Here is a 26,297-nt window from a genome sequence, read left to right on the forward strand (position 1 = left end):
TCTCTCTTAATCCACTCAAATTTGTGAGTTAGATGTGATCATCATTCTACTTAGATATAAAGAAACTGAGGCTTTGAAATGTTCAGTAACTAGTTCAAAATCCTCTGACTGGTTGGTGGTGGATGAGTTGGGATTTGAACCCTACGGTGTGAACACTCTACTACACTGCCAATCATGCCACCATCCTTGGGGTCAATAGGTAACTTAAAAATACGAAAAAAATCACAAATGCAACTCAATTATATGCTAGATTTTGTGCCAGGCAGATTTTTTATTCATCATCTCATTTAATCTTCCTTCCAATCCAGCAGAATAGGTGTTATTACCACTCCTTTAAAGATGAAGAAACTGAGACTGAATGATGGAGGACTTATCCAAGGCTACACATATCTAGTTGAGTTCAATGGCACCAAGCAGTCCAGTATGGTGCATACAGCAGGCACTTGATGGTGAACAGCCCTGGGGTGCCATGTGTGTGCCTTCATCACTATGAATGTGATCCCAGCATATTCTTTATGGCTTCTAATCAGTTCTTTGTTGAATAAGTGATGCATGATAGGTACTTGGTAATTGCTCACTGACTAGGCCTACACCAAGATGACATTTTCATCAAGTGTTATTGTAATAGAGGTAACAATTTTACAGCATGGAAAAGATTGTGGCAAACCTGAACTTCCAAATGTGCCTGAGTGCTAGGTGATGGGAGAATCTCACCGCCTTAGAAAATACTACGCAGCTAAAACGTCCTCTAAACACTTAACAGCTCCTTGTACTTGCTGAGCTCTTTGATGGTGTGGGTTGCTAAGCAATCTGCTCAGGTTTCTTTCTCCAAATATATGTCTCTCTTATAGCTGTCCTGTCCACATAAGGACCTGTTCACTGACCTGCAGGGGTCTAGAAGACACTGGGAGGTAGCATATCTTCCTTGATAGTGGAACTAAAATGGCCTTCAGGAAAACCTGGGGGCTTCCCACCAGAAGTCAGGTGACCCCAAGGACATAAGTCCCCTACCTCAGGTATGCCAGCTGTCCTTACTCTTTACTCATCTGCTGACCCACTGCTTTCAGTGCCCCCATGTTCCAGGGATCCCAGGTCAGGCATATTTTCCTTTAGTCAATTGAAAATGGCTGAACTGAAGAGAAGATGAGTCATAGGTGACAGGAATAAAAACAAATCTATCTATTTTTCAAGTTATATCAACCCTCACTTTTCCTTATATGCTTCTGACATTTAGGAACCCAAGTTCACAATGAGAAGAACCTCCATTAGGTAACATATTTGCATTTTCAGGAGGACTTTCTGGGAGGTAGTGTCTTATCACAAAGTGGCAGGAAATTTCAGGAAACTACAGAAGAAAACTTGGAGGATGACAGATCTCTGTCATGTACTCATGAATCTGCTTTATCCAGTAGGCACCACAGAGGCCCTGTGTGCCACAGCTGCCCTATGAAGGGGAGGGGTGGTTGCTGGTGACAGCAGTGGTTTAAAGACATGAAGGCAACTGTCCTTTTTTTTTTAAATATGAAATTTATTGTCAAATTGGTTTCCGTACAACACCCAGTGCTCATCCCGACAGGTGCCCTCCTCAGTGCCCATCACCCCCCCGCTCCTCCCACTCCCCATCAACCCTCAGTTTATTCTCATCCTTTTGGACTCTGATTCATGGGAGTTTCTAGGACCATGGCTGGGTCATGCAGTCTAACTCCACTGGTTACCAGCTTACCATAAAGCAGACGATATTGATTTGAAGCAATTATTACAAAGTTGCTTGAGAAGCATTACTTACAAAGTCAATACAACAAACATCCCTGAATACTTATCATGTGTCTATACTGGGTGAGGCACTAGGAATTCAAAGATGAATAAGGTATGGCCCTTGCCTTCTGTAAACTAACAGTGTAATAATAGCTAGACATTGGACACAGGCAATAATTGTTACAATAGAAATGTGGATGTGATAGAGAAGACAGACTGGTGGTCTCTGGTGGCAGACAGGGAGGAGTGGGTGTTCAATGCTGTGGGAAGAGATGAATAACCTGAACATGACACCTAATAAACCCCTTTGAGCCTGGGCTGCATCTGAATTGGAGCCAGTTACATAAGCATCGTTTCATGCCCCCAGCATAATGGCATAAAAGAAAATTTCCAGTTGACCTTCCACCTGATCTGCTGCTTTTTTTACTCAAGAAAAATGCTAAATTTGGGATGCTTGACAAATTTTGAAAATTGTGACCAATTTATATTATGTGGCATAAATGGTGGTTAAATTTGGTCAAGGTTGAACTATAACAGTTTGCTGTTTCACGAGAGGGGCATCACAGGAGCTGTCTGTCCCCTTCCCCATTTAGAGAAACTCAGAGTCAAACCAAGGAGATAATTATCATCTCCCAATGTTATTTGACCCTCATGTGGGAGGTAGAGGACATGTAAGAGAGACTAAGAGCGATTAGAATACCAAAAATGAAGAAGCAGTTTTTAAATAGAATCAGGTTAAAGCTGGGGAAGTTTTAGAGACATCTCCACTTCCCTAATTTTATAGATAAGGAAAGAGGGCCAGGGGATTTTCCTACTTCTTGCATTTCTTAAGAGGCTGTCACAGAGATGACAGTCACCAGACCACATATGATTAGACACAATGATTACATTACTAAGTGGGCATGTGACCTTAATTGACCAATCAGCATCCTTGCCAGACTTCTGACTTGATGTGAAGCAGAACTGAAGCATGCTCTTTTCCCCTAAAATTGACAACTACAACACTGTCCCTTAACATGCAGGAAGAATGGGAGATATTAAGACTGATTTCGTTCAAATTAGACAGAAGAAAGGTGTGTGTGTGTATGTGTGTGTGTGTGTGAGAGAGAGAATGTGCTAATGGTTAAATTATATTCAACCATAATGTTAATTCAATCCTGACATTTGCTGGTTTTGTTACGTGAACCTTTTTTTTCCCCATTTGAATGGAATTCTTGTCACTTACAACTTAAGATCTCAATGAATACATATAATGAAGTCAAAGAGGAATACCAGCTTATGGGTTGGAGGTTGTCCAGACTGGGGAAAAGTAGGAGAAGGAAGCTGGATAGAAACAACAAAGGTGCTTTAATAAGAAATACGTTTTAAAAATCATCCTCATTTATATGCACATGGTTGTACCTTTGCATGGAAATGATGATAATCCCTTACGGTGGTCTGGGAAATTCTTCAGCTCCTACTTCAATCTTATGCTTAAAATCTACTGTTAAGAGTTTCAATTCCTCTAGCTTAAGACTTTGATCTTTTGCTAGATGTAAGAATCCATAAGTGGTACAATCTTTTAAATTCCCAACAATCACTTATGATTCAGTTTAAAAGAAAACACAGACCATTTCCTAAGAGTAGGTTGATAGGATAAGAAAAAAGATAAGGATAAGCCAAGGGGCACCTGGCTCCAGGAAAAGGGGTGCAAGTGGTTGGTATGTATATAGCATAGAACAGAGGTTAGGGAAGACAAAGACTGGCTTTCTCTGATTTACTTCACAGTTTTGCTTGGCACCAGCCCTGAGAAGTTCTATGGTCACTCTGTGTGCCAAGGAAAATGACCCCAGTGAAAAATGTCATTGATTTTTTTAAAGAGACAAAATAGTTAAATAAATCAAATATCTCTCTATTCCTTTGCAAAATACTTTCCACAAAGGCTACAATTAATAATGTCAAGTCTCCATGAATGCTCTATGTGTGCAATTTAAATCAAGACATTCACAACCACACGTTTGACTCTGTCTTCTTCGGAAAATATCAAACTTTTTATCATTGTTTGGAAAACCCACAGATGGTGTAGCAGAGGCATTAGCAAATCAATGAACTTAAAACTTCTTAATTACAGAATATGCTTTGCCACAGACAGCAAACAAAACATGCTTTTAGAATCTGCATTCACTTACTGCTATTGACCGATTATTTCATCAAGGTCAAACTGTGCCTGTGGTGTGTTTCTGGAATTTTTCTGGCACATGTTCTCTGTGATAATGTCACATGTTACAAAAGCAGTGGCAGTTCCATAAGACACAGGTACATCAAATGGAGAAAACCTTTGGGCTCCTTGGAAGGTTGGGTTAATGGTGTTAAGGGCTGGGGAACTCTAACTAGAATCAAACATGCTGGTAATCTAACTGTGCTCCTGTTGTACATTGAAATGTGCTCCTGTGTTTTATTCCCAGATCTCCTGAGCCTCCCTGTGCTCCTAGTCTAATCACCAATTTGACCACACCTTTATACCCACAATCTTCATCCAGCATTATTCATCCGTTCATTCAACAACTGTTTTTCAAGCACCAACAATGTGCAAGGCACCGTGAGACATCTGAAGACTTGTGTCGAATGAGCACCCAGTCTGGGAAAGTGGATAAGACATGTACATACTTGCCTCCTCCAAGGGAGGAAGTAATGTCACAGTGAAGTGAGGGCAAGACATTCATTCCTCAAATACTTGGTCCCTCTCAAGTGCTGATGGGCTGACAGCACAGTACCAGGACTTTGGCTGGGGCTTGAGGAGAGACCAGATGTGGACATGATGAGAAGCAGAGAAGGAGCTACCATTAATGGTGGAAGAAACAGCATGAGCCAACGCTTGGAGAGAGAAGAAGACATTCCTGGGTGGGGAGGAGTGTATGGTGGCTTCATTTAGTTGGAAAAGTGAGTTAGGGCTGTGAGGTAAGCCTGAAAGTCAGGCTGGGCCAGACAGTGGGTGGTTTTGTTGGTTAAGATGAAAAATTTGGATTTTTTTTTCTATAATTAATGATAAGTCACCAGGGGATTTGGGGGCTGTGTGATGAAATTCAATACTATAAAGTATGTTGGGACGCATACAAAAATTGGGAGAGATTCTGCTTGGAGAGGGGTCTGGGGAAACATTACTAAAGAGCCATTATCCCTGTTGCCACTGGGGTGAGGAAGGATGTCAGCAAGTCTGCAAGGCCAAGACACAACTGTGGCTGGGACTTAAAGGATGGATGGGAGTTACTGAGGGAAGAAGAGGGGCAGGAAGTCCAGGAAGAGGTACCAGCAAGAGCAAAGGCTGGAGGGAGGGAGTGCATGGGTCAGACATTAGACAAAATATGCTTTTGGAGTCCATATTACAGCTTTCAGCAAATGGATGCTACTGGTTGCAGGATGGCTTCTCAGCCTTTAGGGCCCAACATACATGTTAGAAATAAGCCCACAGACCCAATCAAAGGAGGGACACGGAGAATCAGAGCACAGTGAAGCGAGGCTTTAATCAACATTCTTGCAAAAATGGGGGACTGACAGACATGCACACTCAGGACAATTACAGCAGACAATTTATCTCCTAGCATGCAAGTCCCTCCCTTGGTTCCTCATTGGCTGAGTACTAGAGGTTATAACCTTACCTGGATATTGTCTATGCCCATGTAAGACCAAAAATAGTCTGATGGAAACAAGTGTATATTCCCTGAGGTGACTTTCAGGGACAGAGACTTTCAGTCCTTCCCTCATGCTCATTGCAAAGCCCACAAAAATAAGCCCACGAAATGGAGAGGGGAAGAAGAAACAGGAAGTGAAGTGTCTAAAGATTTGAGACTCCATTGTTGGGGGGGTTGGTTCATACATATTTCCAATAGATTGTAAACCTATTGTTAATTAGATAGCACAGCTTTTATTTGGTATTTCTGAAAAGGAATAATCTCCCTTACTTCTCATAATACACAACTGTGAAGCCAGGCTGTGACTTTTTCCAAGACTGTCTATCTCTCCCAGACTCAGTTTTCTCATCTGTAAACCATAAATACTAATCATTTAGAATTTGTCAAGGTGTTGTTCTTTAGATAAAGCCTCATACCATTTATGGTACCTTGGACCATACATGGGTTTCCCTTCCCAAGCCTTAGTCTTCTCACTATAAAGTGGAAATAATAGTTCAGAGTTCATAGGGTTATTGTGAAATCGAAATAAGATATTATTTCAATACACCAAATAGAACATATTAGACACACAACAAATATGATGTCATGCTCCCTTGCCTTCTGAGAATGAAATGACTTATATCAGAGGTTTCTCCTACAATAAAATATCCTTGAAAGAGTGTTCCGAGACCACATCTGTATCATTTGGGAACTTGCTGGAAATGCAACTTCTCAGACTCACCCCAGATCTACTGAATCAGAAACTCAAGGAGTAGCACCCTGCAATCAGGGTTTCTCAATAGCTCCTCCAAATGATTCCAGCACTCACTAAATGTGAGAAGCTTGGTCTCAGCAAACATTTAGCCCCACTTCTCAGCCTTCAGTGTGGCATCAATGGCAATTCGTGCCATATCCCATTAAAGGAGATAAGTCAGTTACTGGTGTACCTTTCTCCAACTAGATTGTAAATCCCTAGAGGGCAGGTACTGTTCCTTATTTGTATTGTGGTCCCTAGTACTTAACATGGTATCTTGCAGACTGTAATAATGGTTGATATGTTTAATGCCAAAGATTCTTAGGCTCCCACATTTTATCTGTAGAATTAAACAAATACATCCTTAACACAGTTATAAGACTGTTAACATGGTTTTCAAAGTGCACTTTTACAAAGTCTAAAAAGTAAAGTCCGTGGCTTTGAAATGCTGTCTTAGGTTTTGAGAGATTGTTTTGGGCTTCCTTTCCCAGGTTGAGTTGGAAAAGGCTGGTCTGTGAAGAGTAGAGAGTTTCTAGAAAAGCCACTATTGGGCATTATCACTAAAGGAGGGAGTCAGCACTTACAAAAATGTACAATCTACCCAATCAGTAGTGACCCATTAAATGGATTTATCTTCATAATGAAGAGAAAAGGCTGTCTCAGAGAAGACAGATGTCAACACAGTCCAGCTTAAAAATGAGTCATGTGGGAGAACTGTCATTGCCAGGTTTTAGGACTGGACCATTTTTCTTCCTAAGAATGTTCCTTACACAAAACAAAATGACTGAAGACTCATAAGGACCAAAAAATTGCAAGGATTCTGCCTGGAGAGGGGTCTCACTGCTCATATACAGGCAGAATAACTTCCCAGAGACCAGAGATCACTTTGAAGGGCTAATCTCCAAGTTTAGGATGTGGGGAGAAGAGGCCTTGCCCAGAAAAAGTGCTAGAAGTTAGGGTAAAAACTGATGACATTCTAGGCAGGGACAAATATTGACCTAGATGCAGGCTTTCAATCCCCCCCCCCGCTGCCCCCCCCCCACTCCAGCCCCCTAGAGGTCTTTAAAATTAGGACACCTTCTGGAAACTAAAAATGGTTTTACTTTGTAGTTTTGCCACGGCTGGGGAGTGGACTGCCTAGGCTAGTCCACGCAAATGAGACTTTTTGCTGAATGGTGTCAAATGTATTAAATGAAGGGGAGAGAAAAATTAAAAATGCTTTCTGGGCCCAAGGAGAAGCATTTAGGTTTTCTGTATTTATTCTGGGGCAGTATGGGCACAGAGCAGAGGTTGGCAAATTTCTGGTAAGGGCCATATTGTGTCTGCTGCAACTACTTAGCTCTGCCTTGGCAGTGTGAAACTGGCTGCAGACAAGAAGTAAATGAGTGTGGCTCTGTTCCAATAAAACCTGATTTAAAAAACAGGTGGTGAGCTAGATTTGGTCTGTAGGCAGCAATTTGGCAACGCCTGGTATAGAGGAAAAACACCTGGCTTTACAGATAGGCCATGCTCATTTCAAAGTCTTGTTCCATGATATGCTGAGCTAGGTGAATAAATCACTCAGCTTCTCTGAACCTGTTTCCTTATCTAGAAGGTGGAGGTGACCAACTTTAGTCAGGATTAGGAGATGCTGAGCATTGATCCCTAAACACTATCCCCATCATTAGGAGGTTTCCTGTGAATCTTAGTCCTCAAGACAGCTCATCCAAAAAATAAAATAGTCCTTGCGGTATGAAGACCCCTTCATGATGACACAGGGTGTTTAGAATGCATGGAGGGCAGTTCAAGATTATATTTAAGTTGCACTGAACAGAACTGATTCCAATATTTAAGTTTTTGTTTTCTTGAAAACAGTGTTCTCAACTGTCCCCCTGAATGGTTTCAGGGCCTCGAAGATACTTTTTCCTGTCCTTGCTCCATCCTGCCACACGTCCTGCTGAAGTTTGACCAATGCAGTCCCCTAATGAAGGGTCCTGTGGGGTCAGGCTTAATGTAAATGGCCAGAAACTGTTCTGAAATCACAGAGGATCAGCTTAGCTGGTGTGCAACCTCCAGCCCCTCTCGATTTCATCATGTGTCCTCAATTATGCAAGATGAATTTGAAACATTTTATTCATGAATCAAATGCAATAATAAATGCAAAAAAGCTCCTTCGCATTTCACAATGGACATGGCTGAATCTTGGCAGGCGGTCATAATGAGAATCAGCAAGTCATTTAGCTTAGCTTCTCCCTTGCTGACTCTGTTTCTCCAGTGGGTCTCTAACAGTCCTCTGAGCTCTCAACTCCTAGGATATCTGTCTGAGGGGCTGATGATGACTTCATTCAGAGCCGAAGGCCAGTGCGATGTGTGATGTGAGGAGTGAGGTCACTGTAACTCTTCTTCCCTAAGATAGAATTTCTGAACCCCACATAGGTTAGGCTTGTTGTACATTATATCAAAGGCCAAGATATGTACCCAAGAGCTGAGAAAAAGGACAGTTCACTGCAGACCAAAACCTTTTCCTGGTTTGACTCCTCTCAAGATAGAGCCTGGAGTATAAACTGCCTGACAGCCAAGGCCTGCTCTTTGGGGGCCATCCATCTGTACTTGTGACCGAAATGCAACTCTGACTTGCATTATGTCTTTAGTGAGTGATGGAAAACTGTGCAGCAATGATCAAAATAATGGAACTACCTGGGCTTGGAAGTTGAGAATTTGGCTCTGAGGATTACACTTTTAAGGGTGTTGTGCTGTCGACTTGCTTCTTGAATACCTGTTCCTTTGGTCTACTCCATGTCATTTTCACTAACTCCTCCTTGGGCCTCTGGCCCATCATTACCTGTCCTGATTTACCCAAAAGCCTCTGATTTTACCTCTGTCCCCTTCAGACCCTGCCCACAGAGGCTAGATTGTTTCCAAAATGCAAGTCTGATCATATCATTTACCTGCTTAGAACCTACAGTGGTTCAGCATTGCTTGTGGATGACCAGCCTCTCTAGTGTGGCCATGAGGGCACACGTGGTTGCCTTCCAACTCCCGCTCTAGCAGATGCCTCCTCCTTGGCTTCACCCCTCACACCCCATGATCTAGTCACACTGAGATCCTTTCAGTGCCTCGAACTTCACCCCTGTGCCCTCATTTGTGTTCTTCCTTTCACCTGTGACTAAAATCCTCCTAATACCTGCTCATTCTTCAAGTCTACAAAATCCTTCTCTGACCTGCTGCCCTTCCCTCATGTCGGTGCTGGTTCCCCCATTCTCCCATCATGGGATCATACTATGTAACATCATGAACAGTGTCCTTCATTAACTAATGCATATCCAGGGTCTGCACAATCCACTCACATAGTAGTAACTGAGAAAATGTCTACCTATTTATTACAAATGGACCCATCAAGTGATTAAAAGAAATAAATAGCTTTAAAAATCAGCAATTCCCAACTCTAAGTCTAAAACAGAATTTAAAGCAGACTTTTGCCTGGCCTCACCCCCAGAGATTCTGATTCATTTGGTCTGGAATAGGTTCCAGACACTGGGCATATTTTTGAAAGCCCCACAGGGGATGCTAGTGTGTGGCTGGGCTTGAGATCTACTGGTCTAAATGAGGAGGCACAAGAAGACAGGAAGGAGTGATGACTGCTGTCCTTCCAGGGGAAAGAGAGAAGGGACAGGCCTCTTCCCTCCTTCACGTGCCCAATGCAACTTACAGATGAGGAACCAAGACCTCGGCTTGCTACTGCCTATAGTTCCCCCAAGGCTTGGTCTTCAGATATTAGCCACAGTGTGAACAGGATGAGTGCTCTCATCTAGGACAGTCAGAGACAGGGTCAGGGGACCATGCTGGCTCTGAGCATACTTTGAGAGGCCACCTTTACTCAGGAACCAGACCACTGTGCCTGGGCTGCTTATCACTGAGGCAGCCAGAGCCACTGTGGTGCTGTGGGCATCTGCCTACCAGGATCAAGTGCTGCTGAGGGACCCCTTTAGCAAGGGCGACCACTTTGTTCCCAATGGGCCGACAATTCCTTGGGTAGCAGTTAGCATCAATGTTCCCAGACACAGGGCAGCAGCCTGCGTGCCAACCTGAGTAGGCAACCTGCAGCCGGTAGTGTCGACACGGGCCTGGGGAACCTGAGGGACAACTAGTATTAGATACAGTATGAAAGGTGACTTTTCAAACATGCCCTGAGAGCAAAGAAGATGGCCCTGGAGCAGTTAGAAAGGGAAGCTAGCTGCCCAGCACTGTTTCCTTGCTTTGTGAGCTTCCTCTGATTTTTAGCCACTAATAAAATAGGAATTGGATGGCAGGAGACAGAGAGATGTTCAGACAACTTCAAGTATCCTGAGAATCTGATCATAATCCAAATTGAGAACTCTGAGGGCCTTGGTGTTAGTCTCCCAAATAGCTCGTTATACAATGCCTGACTCCATGGTTCCGTGCAGGTGCTAACTGGGCGATTTCACATTCCAAAGACTAAAACACAAGGCACTAACAGCTGTCCTGTTCCTCATGAGAAGGCATTTTACTTAAGGCTTAAGGCATCTTTATGGCCAGTAAAAAAATAAATCTTTCAACCAGGAATTCATCTTAAAATCAATTAGTGCTGGGTCTGTTGAAGAACAATGAATATAGAAGCAACACATTTCTCACTTTCTTCAGCATCTGCAGGAAGCCCGTTCAAAAGAGGAGAAACAAAGGTGAGGTTTAGGATCACTACCTTCTCTCCGCAGCCTGCCCTTGAAGGGACAGCAATTGAGAGGCAAATAGCGATATGACCAAACTTCCTTTCTCTACTGAAAATAGGGAGCCAAATTAATATAGTAATCAGGGCAGACTTGCTGGTCAGCTAATTGAAGGCCCTGGTTGACAAGAGGGAGCTATTTTCACCAGTGTCTGATGGAGTCAGCCTCAGGCAAGCAGTCTGAGCAAATCACATTAGTGGGTGACATTTAATCTACAGCTTTGAATAAACAACATGTCAAACAAGTCAGTCAAAACATGTGACCATGCGTGGAGAAAGAGGCAGAAACAAATGGGGCTGGTTTTCTTACAAAAGTTGAGAAACTCTTTTCCAATAGGGTTGGGGGAAATGGTTAGTTTTTCTTTTAATACTTATACTACTATTGGTTGACTATTGCTCGCTCACTAAAGTTAGCCATATTTTGTCAAGCATAGATGTTGAAAGCAAAGTCTTTGGCAAATCTTCTGAAAGTTACAAAGAATGATCTTCCCAGTGGGAAAGTCTCCCAAGCTGGAGTTGCTACTGAGGTGTTGTGCTCTTGCAGCCATGGCTAAGAGTGGTGGTGGTAGCACTTGTGGAATAACTCTTCGGAGAGGTCCCCCAAAGCAGAGGAGGAACTTCATTGAAAAAGTAACTGAGCCTCAAAGGATTTTCCTTTTTGAAGTCACACAATCATGAGGCTAAAATACACAGTGCTAAATGATGAGCAATTCTCAACTGTCCTTGTTTATGGATAAATGGCATCCATAGGTAGCCCTTTAAACATTATGGGCTCTTACCAATAAATCTGAGATGGACTCACTGTTCCTTCTTCACTCATTCATTGTAATGTAAGGTGTGAAGGAAAGGAGTGAATGGTAACGTCTGCTCACGTGTTGATCTACCTTAGTGTGTCTCAACCTCTGTGGATGGTGGGATTTTACCCAATTCATCTCTGTGTGCCAGGATCAGTTTCATAAATATGTGTAGAGTCACTGAATAGGGCTAAAGGAAGATGGAGAAGGGGAGTATTGGTGGGCACTGATAAATTAGCCTCAGACTACTCTGAAATTAGTTGCCATTTGGAAAGAAATGAAACGTCTACCGTCTCACATGGAGGTGAGGCCAGAAGTTCTGCATGTTGAGGTTTCCCAGCATGTTCTGCATAAACTGTTAAATAGTGACAAATGAAATGGGACAGCCTGCCCCTCTGGAAGGGATATTCAATAAACTTTTCATAAGCAGACTGCTCAGGCAAGACCACAAGCGATACAGAGTGGGAAAAGCGAGGTCTGGATCCTATAAACTAGCTCTGCCATCAGGCAAGGCTGATGGACCCCAGGGAAACCAGAATTATTGCTTCAGCAAGTCCCTCTGGGAGGACAGCGCCATCAAAATGAAGTGTTGGTGGGTGCTCCTCAGCAGACAGATGGGGCAGTGGAAACGGCCACACAGTGGGAACTTAAAATTTAGCAGCACCCATGGTCTATACTCTGTGATATATATGGGGAAGAGGTGTTCTGAATCATCAACAGAATATATTAGGAGTAAATATATTTTTACTTTCTAAATTTTACCTAATGAATTGTCAATTTCTGGTATTAAAATATTTAGAAGCATTCTGTACTTGCTCAGCTAACATTTATTAGGCACTTAATACAAGCTAAACTCGGGGTGAAGTGCTGGGAATACAAAACCAGACCCAGTGCCCACCTTGCAAAACTTCCTCTTAGGGGGAAGAAGGTGTGCAAATAAATAACAATGTTGGACTTTAATAAGTTCTATTGTAGGTATGGGCTAACAATATAATTTGGGGGCAGGGAAAACAAAGTGATTATTAAGTATACCACTGGTTTTTGTGCATACAAATGTGTTTCTATTCTTACCCTATTGTTTCAACAATGGCACCTCTTAGAGTGTATCGAAATTATGCATTCACTACTGGTCTCCCAGTAGGACACCTTGAGCCTTCAGAAAGAAGAGACTATACCTCATTTATCTTTTTATCACTAGTGGATTTTAAAATCCTGCATACCTGGAAAATTTCCCACTCAGTCCAGTAAAGCGAAGGTCAACCAGACTATATTTCTGAGTTACGTGCTTTAAAAAAATGATTTCTGGTGCGTCTTTGTGAAGGCCAGGGATGAATCCCTGTGATAGTTTTAAGCAGAAGGAAAGAGAGGGTTTATAACAGTAGCAATGATAGATTAACTCTGGTTAACACACTGCTATACCAACGTCCTGCTGTATTTTTCCCAGATGGTTGTAAATTGGGACACCTCATAAATCCCCAGGCCTTTTCTTTTCCATGGCTGGTTATTACAGTGTCCCAGGGCAGAGGAGCACTTTCTAAACTAAAGTAATTGTGAGCCATTTATTATCTTTAAAGGAGAACCTGTCAACCACCACAGCACAAAATTCAGACAATTAAAACAGCCCAGACTGCTCTGATTCTGTAAAATCCCAACAGTCACTTGGTGGTTTGGAGCCAATGAGCCCAAGGAAGATCTGAAATGGCTCCTGTGTTTCTCCACTCATTTCCTCTTCCTTTTTGCCCATTTGCTATTATCTCTCACAGCTGGATGAACACAGCTGTTCCCGTGGTTTCCCCAATCCACTGCATCTGCCACGCTTCGCCTGAATGTGGTCCCTTGCCCTCCTATGCATCCTTTGGAGAAAACCTCGTAGAAGGTAATGATGTGGCATATATACCATCATTGCTCTCTCCCAGGTCAGTGGTGGGCATCACTAATCTATCAGGGCACTTTATTTTCTGCTGGACCCAGACTCTGCCTGCAGGCAACCACCAACAACCAGTTGAATTAGGCATTCTTGGTGGCACTCACCCTCCATCTCCGAGGAAATCAATGTTGATAAGCAACCGTTACTCTTACCTAACATATTCAACTGTTCAGTAACCTTGGATCAGAGTATCTTAAAAGTCCCAATGCCCAATTTCTTTGAAGACTAACCCTAGGTGTTTTAGGGCCTGGACCTGTGTTCAATTTTATGTACCTGTGAAAGTTGTTCAATCCGATAACTACACAGACTTTCTATCTAACTCACTATCTTGGCAATCGAAACCAATACTAACACCTCTGAAAATGATATACTGTCTGCAGTAAGGACCTAGTCATTGGTCCTAGAACAGTGTCAAACACTCAGAGCTGACACGTATTTATTGACATGGTGAAACAGTGGGCAGACAGGGGTCTCCTAGTTATAGACCTCCTAATTATAGACCTGATGTTAAACACAATCACCTTTTTCTTTCTTTTCAAATTTCCATGATTTTATAACTCTGGAAAAATTTTCTATGACCAATGTTTATGGAAATTGCCTAGCATTTTAATTAGGGTGAAATTCACTGAGGATTTTTTAGAAGTAACATCAGTTTCTATAAATCCACTTGTTCCTTATTTAATAAAAACAAATGAAATGATGTCTAAAAGAATACAATGTAATGTATTAGGGTTCAGGTATATTGGAGAGTCAATGTTCTGCTCTGTTCCTTTTTTAAAAAGAAAGTGTGAAAGAAGGGAAAAAGGCATGAATCGTGTAAAGTGGTACAAGCAAAGGAAGCTTCAAAAAACAAAAGCACATTAAACTACACCTATGACGGTTCTCAATTTCTCACTTAAGAAATGTACGCATGTTATGTTGGATCTCACCAGGCATCCCATTCTTGAAGCAGAAAACATACTCCTAAACTGAAAACAAACTTAATATCCACTCTCTGTCTCACCTAATTAGGCACAGTCATAAGAATCAAATGGGATGGGTGCTCACAAAGCACCTTTTATCTATCAGAGGGGATGGAATGGCGGCTCTTAGCACCTTCTGGCACTTTACTCAGTGGAGGTACACGACTCTAAGCTTGGTATCTTTCCTCTCATTGTATCCTGACAACAATCCTGCCGAAGAGGGACCCTCCATTTCTTTCAGTTCCCAAAATTGAGGCTTAGAGAATTTACACTGGTAACTGACAGGGGAGAGATTAAAAAAAATTTTTTTTAATGTTTATTTATTTTTGAGAGACAGAGAGTGACAAAGAACGAGCAGGGGAGGGACACAGAGAGAGGGAGACACAGAATCCGAAGCAGGCTCCGGGCTCTGAGCTGTCAGCACAGAGCCCGACACGGGGCTTGAACCCATGAACTGTGAGATCATGACCTGAGCTGAAGTCGGACGCCCAACCGACTGAGCCACCCAGGTGTCCCAACAGGGGAGAGATTTGAATCCAAGTTCTGAGTTTAGAAAGCCTATGCTTTAAATTATTAAAGTGGAAATACCAAGATGCAGTTGATTTCAGAATACGAGAGTTGAATGAAAAGATGTTTGCAACTTTTACCTATAGTTGGCAAATGCTACCACACTATGTCAGGGAAAAGAGTAGCAAGTTAACACATAGCTCCTTGTACCTAGGAAGTGCTCAAGTAGCAAGCACACTAGGAAAGTGTTTAGAAAGAAAATCCAGGTGAGAGTTTTACATTTATTATTACTGTCATAAGGGCATCTGAGAATCAGCATGAACATCTGACAAATGAAAAATGCAGTCTGAGGAATTTGCTGAGGGTTTGCAGGGAGGAAGATGTCATCTACCTTCCAGAATGGTGTCTGCTGATGGGATAAGCAGAACTGCCATCTGCTAAAACAAATGTCTGAGGACCTGCAGGAGTCAAAGGGGACAAGTGTCACTAAATGTGGTATAGAAGATGATAGTCCTTTGAAACCAAAGTTGAAATATGGTGACTTAAATTAACTGATAACCATTCTTTGGGGGGTGGAGCAGGTTGGCAACGTCAGGCTTGTATGTACAGGTGCACAAGGATTGAGGAGAAGCTGAAAACACTGTGAGACTCCAAATGTTACATGGTGCTTACTGGTATTTGTGCAAACTTCTTTTTCTGGGATCTCATCTTGTCAAAGAGACTTTTCCTTCTGTTTTATCTGCTTTGGGTATAAAAAAAAAAAAAGCAAAGTCCTTGCCCTCGGGGACTTAAGCCCAAAAGTGGAGGTGAGGCCTCTAGAAGATTATGGTGCTTCCGAGATCAAGGCTGAAATATCAATGCTCTGTACATAAACGAATGAATGACTAGTGAATACAAAGAAGTATAGGACTCAAAGCATACAAGAAATTCTATATAAAATACAACTTCAGAATCTTAGAATTTTTGCCTGGATGGGACTTTAGAGGTCAGGTTGCAGCACATGCTAAGAGAGAATTAAGTGATTTAATAAAAATCACACTGGCAGAGCAGGGATTTGAACCCAAAGCTCCTTCCTGCCTTCTACCTGCTTCATGTTATTTGCTCTGAGGCATGATGTCAAATGATCATTCCCATGTACTCTGTGGTTCAAAGGAAGGGAGACCGTTTCCAGTTGGGGGATTAGAAAACATTGTAGGAACAAAGTAGGTTCTGGGTGGAGTTCTGCAGGATGGGGGTATGATTTAGGTCTGAAAAGAAGAGTGAGGGGGGTTAGGGCTCTCCCCATCAATAAAAAGGCAACTGCTTGGGGTGCCTGGGTGGCTCTGTCAGTTAAGGATCTGACTCTTGATTTCGGCTCAGGTCATGATCCCAGGGTTGTGGGATCTAGTCCTGCAATGGGCTCTGTTCTAAGTGTGGAGCCTGGTTAAGAGTACCTCTCTCCCTTGCCTCCTTCCATTCTCAGCTCATGTGCATATGCATGCTCTCTCTCTCTCTCTCTCTCTCTCTCTCTGTCTCTCCAAAAAACAAAAAAGGCAATTGCTCAAGATCACTTTGAATTTAAGGAAGGTCAAAGGAAAGCAGCAAGCACTGGAGTCAGGCAGAACTGGGTTTGAATCTTGGCTCTCACTTTCACCATCTATGTGTTCTGGGGTAAGTTTTTGAAACTTTCTAAGCCTGAGCTCCCCCAATAAACTGGAAATTACAGTATAGACTTTGCAACGTGATACAAGGATTAAAAGAATATTTATCAAGCAACTTTTACAGGGCCAGATATAAATGATAGTTATTGTTTATGCTTATTCACTTAGGAAGGGGGTAGGATAGAGTGGAAGATGGGTCAGGATCAGACTATGGAGGCCTGTAACTGCCAAGAAGAATTTGTTTAAACTGAATTTTGCAGGAAGTGGTGAAAATTTAAGATCTTGAGAAGAAGAACTCCGTGATAAAGTCAAAGATTAATAATTAAGCCAGAACACCTGGTGCTTACTGGGCTTTGCATCTTTCTTCTTGTGCTGCCTCCTGTGTAACCCTGGGCACACCCTCCTACTTCTCTGTTTTTTCTCCACATCCCCAATGAATAAAGGCATCCTTGTAACTTTTGAATTGAGCATTCTGGATGGGCTGGTGAAAAAAAAAGTCCTCTAAACAATGGGTTATCTTCAGGAAATAGGTATTCATAAAGTGTCTGGCTGGGAGTTGCCAAGGGAACTTTATATATGTTTTCCATTAGTTCCCTGTCAGTAATAGGGAGAAAGAGTCTATTTTGGAAAGGACTATAAAAAATGTGTTGTGCCAGCTGTTGGCATGCCACAAGAAGGACAGCAACCCAATTAGAGCTAAGACATTTTCTCTATAACTTCAATATCAACATGTCTCTCCTCATTGCCCCACTCAAAGAACAGAAGGAGGCAAAAAGGAGAAAATTTGAGTAAAGAATGGATGCCAAACCCACATGGTGCAAGAGGTGAATGGAACGAGAAGGAAAAATAAGAGATAGGAAGTACGTAAGCCAAGATAAATATTATTTATCCTACACTTAATATTACTACACTCAAAGCATTGTTTTTCCAGTGTAAGATTGATTTGGTTAAAAAAAAAAAGTAAAGCTATAAGTGCTTGCTCATTTAGCATAAGATCTTCAAAAGGAATGTTGCAAGATACTTTACTGAGACACCTACATTTTGTTTGAAGGTGACTGGGAAGCAGGCAGGCTCTGTAAGCCCAATCTACAAATGGTGAGAACCAAGGAACAGAGTAAGGTTGTAGCTGGATAGGCACATCAGTAGCGTGCCTCACACCTTATCCTGGGGTGTGTATCAAGAAATAACACCCCAAAGCATCATCTACTATGGAACCTGTCCCTTCTCTAGTTAGGGTAACCAAAAGTCACACTGGTGTTTCTAAATGACTCCCGTTTCTCAAGAACCCACCTCTCATGCTCCCATCAGACAACTTACAGCTATTTGTCTTTGGGTAACTAGGTTTCTACGATGTCTCTGCAAACTGCTCACTCCCCACACATCATTAATCAGTGCCAAACTAAACAGGTTCCAGGTCCAGCTGAGAATACAGTGGCTTGGCTCATCACCCCAAGACCTAATGAACACACATGAGTGATGACTATTGGGTAAATACCACACAGAGAATGCAAGTAAGCTAAGTGGCTATTGCTTTAGATGTTATACCTAGGAAGGCTGTGTGACAAATACTGATATCCAAATTGTTTCAGACATATAGTAATTTTCCAAAGCGCTGAAGCTTGCTGGCATTTATTTAAAGTGTTAAATTGAAAGGAGGATAAGATTTGGGTCATTTAGGGAGTATATTCAGCAATTTCTATGATACTGGATAAATGTAGCTGAGATGTAATAATTCCCATCCAGTAAAGGAAACCAAAAGTGTGGGTTTGTTAGTTTTGTTAAAAAGGATATGAGAGAGGGGGTGCCTGGGAGGTTCAGTTGGTTAAGTGTCTGACTTTGGCTCAGGTCGTGATCTTCTGGTTCATGAGTTTGAGCCCCATGTCAGGCTCTGTGCTGACAGTTCAGAGCCTGGAGCCTGCTTCAGATTCTGTGTCTCCCCCTCTCTCTGACCCTCCCTCCCGCTCATGCTCTGTCTCTCAAAAATAAACATTAAAATTTTGTTTTAAAAGGACATGAGAGGCCCTGAATGAAAAGATGCCAGCCATGTCTATGTCTTATTAAAAAATGTTCTTCCTTTATAAAAAAGATGGCATGCCCATGGACGATCACCCTATAAAGGCAGCACACTTAATTATATCTAATATTAATGCTACCAGGGATTGGGTAACTCATGGGAGGAAGACAGGGGACAGTTGCTGAACCACATCCAGAGGGATTTTTTTTTAAACTATCAGGATAGTAATAATAGTTGCAGCTGGTAAGGGACAAACCCTAAGGATGTTCCAGGGTATATACTTAACCATAATGGGAAGGGGGAAAGAGACAGATGAAGTTAAGAGAAAATTGGAGCATGAGGTGGTGACTAAAGTAGGTCATATTCTTCCTCACTTCATTGTTTTGATGTATTTCCTAAGCTTCTTTAGCTATATAGAGTGGAAATAAGGAGATCTATGGTAACTTGCTTATCATCTCTGAGCCTTAATTTCCTCCTATGTAAAATAGGGATAAGACTTACTTTAAAACATGATTTGGAATATGCAATTAGACAATGTAAATGAAAGTACCTAAAATAATTCCTGATACATACTAGGTATTCAGGAAATGCTGTTTCCACTTTGCTTTACTTTACATTTATGGCATGTATCACATCTAGCTTCCATTGGAGCTTTTTTTTGGTCTATCTTTGTTAAGCTGTGAAAGTTTCTCAAGTTCAAGATTTTTTTTTGTCTGAGTATCTACCTCCACAGCGCCTTGCAGCTGCTCAGGAGGGGTACAACAAATGCTCACTGAAAAAGGCCTGAGTACCTGCGTCACACAAGGGATAGTACAGCCTGCACTATTTGACATCCTGGGTCCCACACCTCTACTAACACAGTGATCACACTGTGTGTGATTTATAAATCCATATTTGCCTCATTCATTAGACTGGATTCCTCAATGGAGACCTAGTACATAGCAAGTACTCAACAAATACTAAATGAGAAGATACTTCATTACACCTTTGTATCTGTTTGGGGGACTCTGTTAACGTGAAAGACTGTTGCATTAGAGGAAAGGAATGCCAACAAGGTTCACTGGGAGAATAAAATGCACGAACAAATTTATTTCAGGGGAACTTGTACAGAGCTTGTAGAAAAACAGTCAAAATATAGAGGTGAAAACTGCACAATGTTTATTGTAAAGATTAAAAGTGACTTAAGTTCTGGACACAGGTAGAATCTGACCAACTTGAGCAGAGGATACAGTGGAAGATGGAGCTTGGTTGTCCTCACAGTAGGATCCCCACTGTATGACAACAAATTGTAACAAGAAAGACTACATGCACGTTAGTAAATAGTAACAGAATCTGAACACGTGTTCTATCAACTATGCCTTGGAGGAGAATCTGGGGATGATTTTATGACACAGGCAAAGAATGGGGCCATAATAAAAAGATACTAAGTAGCGTATGGAAAAGTTAAAATGAGCCTGTGTGCTACAGTTTCTGGGTACTGCTGTCCTTGGCTGATCTGCTATTGACTTGTATTGATAATAAACCACATGGTTGTAACTGGACTCCTCCAATCACACCACAGCAGCAGAGGACCCTTGAAAGTCTCCTAATATACGACTTAGGAGCTCAGAGATTTGCATGGAATTTTAAAGCTTCAGGTCCTATTTAAGGCAAAGATTATTAACTTGGAGTTCTTTGAATTACCTGAAATTGTGTGTCATGTCTCATGAACATGACATGAGACATATGTGTTTTCCCACTCCGAAGTGAATCTGCTGCTTTCCTCAGATTCTCAGAGTTGGTCATGATGAAGTCCATAAGAGCCACTGATTTAAAGAGGTAGGGTGAGAAAAAGAATGATGGAAACCAGAGCAGAATCTGCATTTCTAGCCTTGAGCTACAAATGGCTTTGTCTATGGAATATTTTCTTCTAGAAGTGTCCCATAAGCACTTCTCATTCAACATTCTAAAGCTCAACTTACTATCTTCCTTTTAAAATGTCCTTCCTGAAACATTCTCTGTAAGAGTTTATTTGTATCCTCCTTTGGACCAAAAATAATGAAGTCATCTTGGACACATTTTCCTTTCTCACACTCTGTGTCTAATCATCAAGTTATGACTCTACCTTCTCCATGTTTTTGTGTTTTGCCTTTTTCCTTCCACCCCTCCTTCCTCTGCTAGTTGAGGCTCAACATCCCTTATCTGGACTCTTCAGAAGCCTCTTAGCTTATCTCCCTCCCTCCGTGTTCAACCCCTGCCATCCCTTCTCCACAGATGACGGTGTGATGAGCTGACCACAAATCTGACCCCTGTGGATTCAGGTGCTCAGCAGCACAAAAGCCAAACTTTTCAATAATGAAAACAATGTTCTCCATCACTGGGCCTCTGCCTGTGTCTCCTGGTCTCATTGCCTACCATTTCTCAGTTCAGATGCTGCCTTCTAGAAAACCTGAGTTACTGGTAATGTTCTTGTTCGATTATGCTGAGTTCTCTTTTTGAACTGCCCCTCTTTAACAGGCTAAGTGCTCATCCTTCACTCAGGTACAATTGTCACCCCATCACAGCTCGATCTTATTGTATCAAAAGACTTAATTTAAGCCAACATCCCCTCCACCCTCCACCATATGGTTATATTCTTTGGGCAAGGACTCTTCCTATGAATCATGCTTTCCCCGATACCTAAAATATTGCCTAGTCTACTGACAATGGGTAGGATATTCATTTCTTCTGGTTGGGGTATCCTAAAAGCATCCTGGCTGTTCTGGGGGCTTGGCCAACAGCAGCTAGAGGCAGAGAGCTATCCTTAAAGGAAAGGGTAGGGAGAAAAACAGTTCACAAATAAAGGCCCTGACTTTTTACCTGGAGAATAGAAAACCCTGCTTGATTCCACGAGTCGTGCCCTGCTGATATTCAGACCTATGGGTCAGCCAGCTGAGTGCCATTTCAGTGTTATTACCTCAACTTTTCTTATAGATCAGTTCTCCCAAAGCCAACATTATCTCTCCATCCATGCAGCACTGTTTCTAGAAACAGAAGCTAATGACTTGCATGTACTAGGTCTAGGTGGCTCTGCTGAGTCACCTTAATAATAAAGCAGTTTTGCTTTATAATAAAGCAAAATGCCTTAAAGTTCAAGGCTTTTTGCATCTGAATTTGCTTATGTGAAATAGGGATGATAAAACCTAGCCCATAGAGTAATTAAGTTAAAATAGAGAACACGTATGAAAACACTTCATCAACTGTAAGGTGCTATACACATAAGGGTACATTCTCATCTTCCATGGTTTTAGAATGGTCAGAGACATTGGTATAAATGGCCTCCTAGTGTAAAATACAAGATTCCAGAAGTTCAAGTTGTGAAATCAGAGAGCTTTAACTTAACAGAGCACAGTTTCTTCAACTATTTGCCCTAATAATAAAGGGCTAAGGTTAAATATGCCTATTTGAAGTAAAAATACTCAGCAATATTATTCTATATGTTTATTCTTTTCTTTAGGAAACAGAAGGGGAAAGACCGATTTCATGGTTTGAGAGATTTTCATTGGAAGAGCGAAACCGAAGCTAACCAAAGCTGACACCACATTCGGCCCCCATTTGTGTCCCAGATGTGCACCCTCTGAGAAGAGAGAAGAATCTTTCAAACATGCAACCCTCCTCAGCTTGCAGCACAGAAAGAATTCATGAATGAAGAGAGAAAGCCAAATCAAATCAACAACTTGGAGAGCCAGAAGGCCGGACTGCTGTTTTCCAATCTTCCTATCTGAGGCAAAACCGAAAATAGCACGAGCTTGTGTTGGAAACCCAGGAAATCAAAGCAGGAAAGATGCTAACAGCTGAGTCATGGCAAGTGACCTCCTCAGTAAGGAGGCTGAATGCAGCTATAAATGACAGATGATGCGGCTTGATCCAAAAGCAGGAGGTAAGGACCTGAGGGAGGGAAGAAGGGAGAGCATGGGGACATGAATATGATGCCTGGCTCGATGCAGAACTACTTATGAAGAACTTCTTTCCAAAAATAATAACTGCTTACATAAAGTTTGGGGAGGCTAATTTTTAAAAAAAGATGCAATGCTTCTGTGGGGGCATTCTTCTGCAGTGGCAAGAGTCCTGATTTGGGAGCTGGAGAACTCTGGGCTATAAGCTTTTCCAACTTAACCTAACATGGTTCAGTTTCATCTCCTTTGAAATGGATACAACAATACCTCCCTCCCAGGGTGGCCGTAGGCACCCAGCACAGAGACCAGAGTGTGGCAGGAGGTCAATAAATGTTCCTCCCCCAACAGACAAGAGGCTTACCGCAGGTCATTCTTCTGATGTTGCTTTCTTCTCTCATCATTTCCAGATATAACATCTCTGTACAAACACAGAGATTAGAGATCATCTAGCTCTACCTTCTACCCAAGCTGGTGATAATCTCTTGACATATGGCCCTTCAGCCTGCCTGCTAGAATGAACGGGTACCGCAATACGGAGCTTCAATTGTGGGAAAATTTTGCTGCAGCTGTTTAAATATACCTACCTTACGGGATTTTATAATTTCAGATCATGTTAAAGTGTTTTTCAAAATGTAACGCACTATATAAATGTGACACAAGCCGAGAGATGAAAATGTATCAGTTTATATTAAGTAGTCCAGCTCTCCAAGGCACTGCTTCTCCCCCCGCACCCCCGCTGCCCCTTTTAGCAGCAGAATCCTTTTGCAAGCAGATCTTACATATCACGCAGTACACACAACAAATAAAGGCAAAGCCTGTCTGGGTTAAATGGCGGCGGGGGGGTGGGGGTCTGTGCTCAGCCTCCTTCCAGTCCCCAACTTCCTCCAACCATTCCTCTCGTGGCCTGTGAGACACTTGAGCTGTACCTCAGGGATCCTTGGAGAAAGACAGCTGGAAATACCCTGCTCTAAGGAGAGACAGAACTCTGATGTCAGCCCTGTGTTTCCCTAGAAAAGGCAGAGACAGCACAGAGAAAGGACTGGCTTACGGTATTACTTGAGTGAAATGGCTCAATATGAGTACAAGTAGTAATTAGCTTAATGAAGGCCAAAGCTGTAATTACGACTAGTTGTAATGCAATTGGAGACACTTTGCAAGAATTTCAGGGCAGAAAGGAAAATTCTGTGAAATCTGATGGAGAGAAGCTGTAGGTTGCAAATTTTGAAAGATTGCTTGTGTCGATTGCAAACAACAGTTGATGGCTTTAAAAATGCTGTGAATACCACGATTTAATGTATTAATAGCTAATGATTGTTTCCAATCATGCTACTGATGGTGTGACAACGTACAACAAGTCACTGGGATCCTGTTTCCTTGTCTACATAAATGGAAGTCATAATACTTATTCTAAGTGGGGAAGTATTTCATAAAAAAGATCCTAAAATCACTTCCTGTAAGATGGAAAATTGTTGGATTTGCCCATGTTAGGTAGTAAGGATTTTTATTCAGATATAGAAATTATTGGTCAGTTATCAAATAACTAACTGGGAGTTAAGTATTGCAGCAGCTCAAGCTGACAGGGGATTAATGTTTCAAATATAAATAAGAAATGGAAAAGTGGATAAAGGACATGAAAAGGCAATTCACAGAAAGGAAAATCCATATATGTAAAAAGCATGCTCAAACTCACTAGTAATCCAAGGTAGAAAAATTAAAGCAACAATGACTCTTAGCTATCAGAATGACCAGAATTTAAAAGATGGTTCATACCAAATGTTGGTGGGGCTGTAGGGAGATGAGAACTCTCATGTACTGTTTCCATTTAGGAAAACAATCTGAAATTAAATATGTGTATATCATATGACTCTGAGATCCAACTCCTGGGCACACATCCCAGAAGTCATTCTCACACAGGTCCCCAAGGATCACAAATGAGGATGTTAGTTGCAGAATTTTTTGTGATAGTGGGGATCTGGAGGTAGCATGAGTGTATATCAACTGAGAAGGATACAAATAAAATGGAGTGAATGCAGACAATGAAATACTATGCAAATGTCAGAAGTCTACACAGCAATAGGGATATATCTGAAAACAATGTTGAGCAAAAAATAAGAAAAATTCTTACTTTTTAATAGTCTATTTATATTATATATTTATCATTTATGTGAATGACCAATATGCACATACAAACACAATAAGATACATTTTATAAGGACACTTGCACATGTTAGTGCTGGCATATTTAGGTAGCTCTCCTTTGGGGAAGGGGAGTGGGTATGGGAAGCAGGGGTAAAGAGGAAAATAAAGGGAAAGTCTTCAGGGGCTTATGACAATAACAAGCTATGAACTGAAGAGTCTGCATAACTCAGCTTTCTGAGGGCCAAATGATTCTTTAAATTTTGTTGAGTTCTGTAAATATTCAGTGAAATTCATAACCAAATCTCCTGGCTAAGTAGGGGGTGCTCAACACCTATTTGCTTCCCCTATGACTCTCAGAAGATATAAAAGGAATGAAACTGTCTTTCCTTTGTTTCTCTAGTAATTTAATAGGTGGAAATAAAGGTATCAAGAAAATGAGATATAAGAGTCACACTCATATGGGTATAGAAGTTGTTTCTCAAACCTGGGTGCACATCAGAATCACCCAGAAGATTTTTTAAAAATACAGATGACCAGGCTCCACTCCCTCCTCCAGGACAAAGTGGATTGGCGTCTCTAAGGGTGGGAGGCAATGGGGACCAGGGCTGGGGTTTGCAGAGCAGAATTTGAAAAGCATTGGCATTATGCCTGAGGGTCTGTCCACTGTGATCTCAGCCACTCACGTCTTTTGCATCATTGCTTTTAAACCCTTCAACGGCTTTTGCTAAATAAAGCAGAACCAAATTGCTCAAAAAGAAATGTATTTCAAAATATATGACTAGTGTATACAGTATGGTACTCCATCTGCTCTTCCAAAATACTTGAGTTTTAGAAAATAATGTGTAGATAGGTCTATAAATTGCTACCTCCCACAAAACAAAGTAGACTCGCTTTAGGGGGTATGGGAAAATATTTTTTTCCTTCGGTTTATCCGTAGCAAGAAAGCTAATCTATAAGAGCAAGCCAATGTGCCTTCACTCATTCATTTAGTCATCCAGCCAACACCTGGGCTAAAATAAAGTAGTGAGGATGTACTGGGGATGGTTCAGCTAACTCTCTGTTGGATGTCACCATGTGCTTCATGGAAGTCAGCATTTGGTTAGTACTGAGGAGGGCAATCATTCATTTCTATTTTATTTCCCACGGCATTTAGCACCATGGAGTCCCTGACTTTTCAAAGAGCTTTTTTTTTTTTTTTTAATTTTTTTTTATTTATTTTTGGGACAGAGAGAGACAAAGCATGAATGGGGGAGGGGCAGAGAGAGAGGGAGACACAGAATCGGAAACAGGCTCCAGGCTCCGAGCCATCAGCCCAGAGCCTGACGCGGGGCTCCAACTCACGGACCGCGAGATCGTGACCTGGCTGAAGTCGAACGCTTAACCGACTGCGCCACCTAGGCGCCCCGTCCCTGACATTTCCAGTGCTGCTCAGATGTAGGCTGGAACCTTGGAGCCTTAAGGCTATCACCAATAAATCCCTGAACCAATCTCCCTCACCAGTGTGTGAGGCCATGACAGGCT

General features: G+C 41.9%; 1 protein-coding gene across 7 annotated transcripts in view; it reads right to left on the minus strand.

Annotated features, from left to right (window-relative positions):
• ELMO1 (engulfment and cell motility 1) overlaps positions 1 to 26,297 on the minus strand; it is a 533,507-nt gene that overhangs the window by 48,961 nt on the left and 458,249 nt on the right. The gene's annotated exons all lie outside the window — the stretch shown is intronic.

This window comes from Panthera uncia, chromosome A2 (assembly GCF_023721935.1).
Source record: "Panthera uncia isolate 11264 chromosome A2, Puncia_PCG_1.0, whole genome shotgun sequence".
In the NCBI taxonomy this organism is placed as follows: Eukaryota; Metazoa; Chordata; class Mammalia; order Carnivora; family Felidae; genus Panthera; species Panthera uncia.